Here is a 7,242-nt window from a genome sequence, read left to right as displayed (position 1 = left end):
AGATTTAATAATTTAATACATTTATTTAAATATACAGTGTACAAATATAAAAGTAACTGCCTGTGTAAATGAAGTATATGACTGATTGGTGGTAGTTAGAAACACAGTCAGTGCAGTCACATCTGTCCACATCTGTTTCGTAAGTGGTGAGTAAATCAATAATGAACATCTGTAAACAGCATTGAGGAGTTTATCCAGCTTGTGAAAAGTGAAATTAAATCAAAGTTATCATTTCTGTAATAGAATAAAATATAGGGAAAAAATGAAAATAAAGGGAAAAACTCTACAATCCTGCAACAGAACATAATCATATGAACTGATCAAATTGAGTACATCTTTCATCACTTTCCACATTATTACAACAACTGTCACACCAAGATGTTTTAAAGTGCCTATGACAGGTTGGACTACTCTTTTTACTAAAACCCAGTTAAGATATTTATATTTATGATTTGTGCAATTACATTCACACTCTGTTTCCCAATCTAGACATTTTTTAGGTTTAGAATTTTGCTTCTTGATTGGTGTAAAACTATAATGTATATTTATAATAGTTATAATCCCACCAAATTATATCAAAATTAGAGAATCATAAACATGTGTCATTCAGATTTTAAGCACTGGGCTCTGAGCAGAACAAGGTGCACTGAAGAGATGAAGCCTCTAATGTAACGTAACTAATGAAGCATCTATGCAAGATAACAAAATGTACTTTAACCATCACTTAACACACGCTGACTTACATTAATTGCTGGATATGTCATTACTCTGCTTGGAATGTTCTACAGTACGACATTGAAAAGCTCTACCTTACATTTATTCAATTAGAGGTCGTTTTAATAGCTTTATAGCATTCTGAGGGCCTGTTTACACAAGAGCGCTTGTGGTTAAAAACAACAAAATATTTAGTGCCTTTCGTTTAGACGATGATGGTGTTTTGGAGGCTTAAAAATCTGAAACCACCCTCCAAAGTGGAAAAGTTGAATACGCACCACTGTAGCGATTCCATCTACACTGCCCAAGACGCAAAACTCTGGTCAGATCTGCTCAAGTCGCGTACGCGTTTAAGTCACATACATCACCACCTAGCCACCTGGCATGCATAACCAATCGAATTCCACACACTTTTGCGTCACAGTATGCACACAGATTTTCTCCCCAAAATGCTCATCTAAACGCAGAATAAAAAGTCAAGAAGCAACGCCATATATAAACGTAGCCTAACTGTGAGCGGGGTTGCCTCTCCACAGATCTGACCTGCAACTTGATCTGGTTTGGTCTCCATGGAGATAGAAAGGTTTAATGTTATACTGTGAAACATTCCACACAAAGCAATAACATCCTCATAGAGAAAAGCATTTGTTGGACCCTCCACCAGAAAAATTCACCTTTAACCATAGTCACTATTTACCTCACCTTAACCAAAACCTTAAGGGTAACCCATTTCAACCTTTATCTCTGTTTAAGTGAAGCATGTCCCCCTGATGATGCCAATTTTAGTCAACACAATATAATTAATTCCATACCTGCTAACAAAACTGGTCAAAACTCAGCAGCTAGTCAGGAAGAGGAGCCGTCAAAAAGAGGAAGGCCCAATTGTTTGAATCTGTGTGACCGGGAACAAAGGTAACAGGTAATGTTTATGGATGATGATCTTTAAAGGGCTAGCGTTTAGTGAGCTGTACTTTGATAGTAAAAAGAGGCTGATAGTCGGGCCTATAGCATGCACGCTCTGATGTTTAATTGATGTGGCTGTTTTGTGTCGGTTAGGTACGTCACACTGGCTGGTTTGATCTCCACACTATGCCATATCATATAGCCGCGCAGAGCCATTGATGTACGGGTCTTTGTTGTGCGCCTCAAGTAGTGTTTCCCCTATTTGATGTGTACACACGTGCTTAATCTTGTGCCATAGCATTGGGTTTAGCTTGTGTCTGTGTCAAACACTTTCACTCCTCGCTGTCTAATTCCATTTTCTCTGCACTGAACAAAGCCCATAACATCGGGTGTACATTGTGCTTCCACTGGAGCTAATTGAAAAGCATTTGCAAAGTATACAGTACAAGAACTGTTTTGGATTACGCTTTCAGATGGAGAGATTGGGTTATTCAATTGAAGTGTAAACAAAAAGGAAGTTTTTGCATATTTCTTATCATATTTTGATGTAATTTTTGCCTTTCAAATGATAGTCTCTAAAGTGCAAAACTGTGATAGACAATGTAAAAAACTGATTTCCAAAGACATTTCAGGACAGGATGTATGCTATACCAAACTGATTTACTAATATGTACATCAGCAGATTGCATTCCATAAAGCACCTATGTGTTTTAATATCCACATGCATTCACCTCCACCTCCATTTAGAAAATAATCTTTGTTTATTACTTCACACAAACTTTTTCAATGCAATGTAGCCATTGTACCATCTATTAGCATTTCATCTAGTCCAATGTCAGCTCCATACTGATCAGGCATAGACATTTTTAAGTTAGTGCAGTAAATACAATGTGCAAAGTTCAAAAAGATGCATAAAGAACAAAAGCAACGGGTAATACATAATATATAAAGTCCACAATTGCAACCGTATCTGAGAGCAGACTGTGTGAGTGAGTCTGGAGCGGTGAGACCTGAAGGTGCACTGTGAGGACAATCTGTCGCCCCTCTGCCTGGGCCCTGGGTGACAGATGATGTTCTCCTACCACCCCAATACAAACCTGTGTGTGCGTGCGTGTGTGCGTGTGTGTGTGCGCATGTGTGTGTGCGTGGAGGCTGACCGTATGGGAGCAACTCGCCACAGTAACAATGGCTTTACTCCAGCCATATTGTAAAAGGTTTCAGATGTTTCTGCTTTGATACAGAGTCTGTCATGGCACTACAGGAGTGTCCTTGAGTAATATATGAGAGAGTGTTTGTCTTCAGAGCTGTAAATGGACAGTCAAACAACATGAACTGTGATTGTGATAACAAGTATTCACTAACATGAAGCATATATGCAGGGGTTTCAAAGGAAAATATGTGGTTATGTCAAATGCACATACAATGTCACCTTTGGAAGGGTAACTATTCCTTATAGATGTTGGAACAGTATCCCTGGATAACAAACTTTGCGATTAGACATGGCATGTAAAAGAAAATTAAATTATATCAACTGGACAAAAGTTTTAGAATAAAAATGTTTCACAACTCATGCAAGTGGCATCAAAGCAAAAGGTCTTCATTCCAAAACTTTTGTACAGCTGACAGCATTAAACTGTCTTTAACTACAGAATATACCTTGATGACTGAGGGATTACTGTCTCGAAGAAGGGTGGGGAAGAATATCTCAAAGATTTGGACTATTAGCACAGGGTCTCCACAGGGGTGTGTACTTTCCCCCTGCTCTTCTCCCTGTACACCAACTGCTAAACCTCCAACCATGACTCTGTAAAGCTGATTAAGTTTGTGAAAGACACCACTCTCATCGGGCTCATCTCGGATGGTCATGAGTCTGGTTACAAGAGGCAGGGAGGTGGACTGGTTGGTGACCTGGTGCAGTGGCAACAATCTGGAGCTCAATGCCCAAAAGACAGTCTGGTTGATGGTGGACTTCAGGAAAGTCACAACCTGCTGCCCTTGCACCCCCATTACCACAGTGGACTCCTCCTGTTTTCTCAACACCACCATCACCCAGGACCTCAAACAAGAGCCCACCATTAGCTCCGTCATCAAGAAGGGCCAGCAGAAGATGTACTTCCTGTGGCAGTTAGGGAAAACCAGCCAAGGTGCAGTTTTACACAGCCATGACTGAGTCCATCCTCACCATCCTCACCACTGTGTGGTACACTAGAGCCACTGCCAGGGACAGACACAGACTGCAGTGCATTGTGTGTTCTGTTGAGAAGGTGTTCAAGGTTGTGTCCATCTCTCCAGCACCTTTACATCTCCAGAACTCAGGACTATTTGAGCCACTTCCTTCAGGCAGGAGGCCAAGGTCCATTCAGACCAGAACCTCGTGCAAAAATCACAGTTTCTTCTCCTGAGCTGCTGGACTCATGAACACACCTGTCACATTTATAGTATCTGTGACTGGACAGTATATTTTTGCTATATTATTGACTGGGACATTTAATTTGGGTGGATTTTTCTTTCTTTTTTTTTTGCCCCAAAATCGATTTTGCCATTTTCAACACAAAATTTGTGGGAGGTCTACATGACTTAGATGATTGTAATAGTTTGTTGTTCTTAAAGTGTTCCAATAATTAATTGATTCATATATTATGCACTGGTCATATACACTTGTCAATAACCATTTACATTTTAAACAGACCAAACTAAAGCTGCTGATACTATGATCTAACTATTGCAAATCCTTGAATAACTTGCAAAAAAGGTCTAATCTCATTTACGTGTGGTTTGATGCATAAACTGACTCTTTGTTACCAGTCACTGGGAGATTGCACTGATCAACGTGAACTGGTGTGTGTGTATGTATGTGTGTGTGTCTGTGTGTATGTGTGTGTCCTCATATCCTCGTGTGAGATCAGGACACTTGTTTGTCTGGAAAACTCAAACAAAAGAGCTCACCGCCTCCTTCAGAGAGTTATCTGTTTATGTCATCAGCTCATGTGCACCCACACGCCCGTAAACACTCACCCACCCAGTCTGCGTCACTCCATATACAGGTGGGGGCCAAGCTCTCAAGTGGTCACTACTGCAATATTGAGTTCAGGATACTAATTCGATATTACAATGTAAATAATAAACTATGAAGAAGTTTTTCTAACTGGTTATCTATAATAAAAGAAGATACCAAAAAACACATTTATAATAATATATAATGAAAACCATCAAATTTAATCACTCCTGTCACAACATTTTCAATAGCACTTTTTTGGCAACAATAAAAAAATAAATCTAATCAAATATACCTGACAAGCTGGCATATTTTATTGCTAAAATTTAACTACATGCACTCAGAACAAGAAACTGTCATGAAAAGGTACCACACCATATTGAAACATCTACAATAATTCCACACCAATCTGTACAATTGATCTAGAAGTCACACAGCCACCCAACAAAGTGACCTAAGGCCACTCACCCAGTTATAGCCGAATTCACCCCAGTTTCACTGTCATGTTTGGCCCCGTTTCCTGGACAGAAGAGAGGAGTAAAAGCCATATGTCGGACAATATAATGTCCTGTGAAGCATAACGCCACTATCTCCATGTGAACTCCAATCCACCAATCAGACTTAAGCAGCGCTCTTTCTGGATGGATGCTCTGGCTGATGGAGAGACGGTGTCTGTTTACCTATGGATGTTTACTTGTGTCATGTTCAGACTTTCATTTTTTGTGTCTTTTTGTGCATACATGTTCAAGTTCTGTGATAGTAAATAAGAGGATTTTCATTGAGGCACGAAAGTACATCTCACCACAGTAATGAAGTGAAATTTGCCATAGGGGTCCAATCACATTTGTCTGGATTTGATCCTGGTTTGAGCCTAGTTTAGTGACTTTGTCTTTTCTAGTCATTGTTTAGTCCTGGCATAATCCTGGTTTAGTTCTCAATAAGATCCACACAAAAATGTAAAATATGCTTTATCCAAAATAAGATGAAAATAAAATTGTTCAGATATTTTGTTCACACATCACTAGATTTACACATTACAGTATGCGACTAAATGTCCTCTCTGCATGTCCCAACAGACTGGATGGTCGGTCTGCACTCTCAGCTGCCCTGGCATTGTTTCTAGGGTACATTTGCCCCTGTTCTCTTTGCACACACATCCCTCACTCTCTCTCCAGCAGTGTCCAGATGGCGTGTGGGTCGTCTCTTTTATTGTGTCCCTCAGTGCTCAGTCTCTATGGCAGGAGTCATATGTCCAAACTGAACTGACCCAACTCACCTCAATGTGTTTCCAAGCTTTTCTAGTCTTTGTCTCTTTCAACTGAAAATAATGAACTTTCTGGACCCCTTGTTGTGTTTTTGATTATAGTGTGAAAGCATTGTATAATAGGTTGTCTGCAAAATTGGCTGAATTACAGGAGATATTATCAAATTTGCCTTAAAATATGAGATTTATAGATTGTTATATTTTAGTTTGAACAATCCATGGTTAACTCAAAGTAGTAAGAATCCTAATGTCTCTAACTAGAACCATCAAATTGAAAATGGCTTCTGAATGGGAGCTAAAATGTCCTTATTGCAAAAACAGTGTCTAGATAACCACAGTTGAAACCTTCACTACATTGTTTTATTTTGTAAGAGAATCACATTAAAGGGCCCATATTACACTATTTTTGTATATGTTATAATGTTGATGCACACAAACATACCCGGAGTTGTGTTTTGTTTCATTCACAGATGTTTAACACACAAACAAGTCAATTTTGCGTAATATAGGAACATTAAATTTAAATTATTTGGCTATTCTTTTTGTTATTTGGCTATTGTATTCTTATATATATATACATACATACATACATATATATGTACTATAACCTCATGGTAGTGTGAGTATTTCCACTGTAAGAGTGGAGGCTCCATATGGATCCTTTGTCTCAGCTGTCCATTGCCCTGGCTCATACAAACAAACAATCCCTCTGTCCCCACTGTCCATATGCTCTTTGTCACACTATTACAGTCCATTTATTTCAACACTGGAAGCAAAAAATAATTACAATATAATTAATTGGATCTTTGACATTTACTCAAGCTATTTAAAGGTCCTATATTAATTGACTCTTGTGAATGTTAGAATGTTGTTACCTCATACCCAGAGATGTTTTGTTTCATTTATATATATATATTAGGGCTGGGCAAAAAAAAATTTTTAAATTATTGCGATTAATCGCATGAGTTCGAGCGATTAATAGCGATTAATCGCATGTTATACGCAAAACCAATTAATGAATTAAAAAGTAGAGTATTGCTCTCTTTTATTGGAAATGTAAATGAAACATTTGTTGTGCAAACAGCATTTCTTTCACAGGGGAATCCTCAGTCTTCAAGGTATTCAGGGAAGGCTCAAGAAAAAATATTGAATGGACGTTTGTACTACTAATATATTTATTGAATTTTGTTTATGCTGTGAGTAATGAACACTACACTAGTTATAATTTCTAGATCAGTGTAATAAACTTGGACTGATTCTTTGGAAACAAAGGGTTAATATAATGGAATGGAAATGGACCAATCACATTTTTTTCTTCCAATGGTATCTGGGTAAATCAGTTACTCCAGCACTGAACTAAAGAAAT

Source organism: Boleophthalmus pectinirostris, unplaced genomic scaffold (genome assembly GCF_026225935.1).
Source record: "Boleophthalmus pectinirostris isolate CB_2022bp ecotype Guang Dong unplaced genomic scaffold, ASM2622593v1 HiC_scaffold_18, whole genome shotgun sequence".
NCBI lineage: Eukaryota > Metazoa > Chordata > Actinopteri > Gobiiformes > Gobiidae > Boleophthalmus > Boleophthalmus pectinirostris.
Note: the sequence above shows the minus strand (reverse complement) of the source record.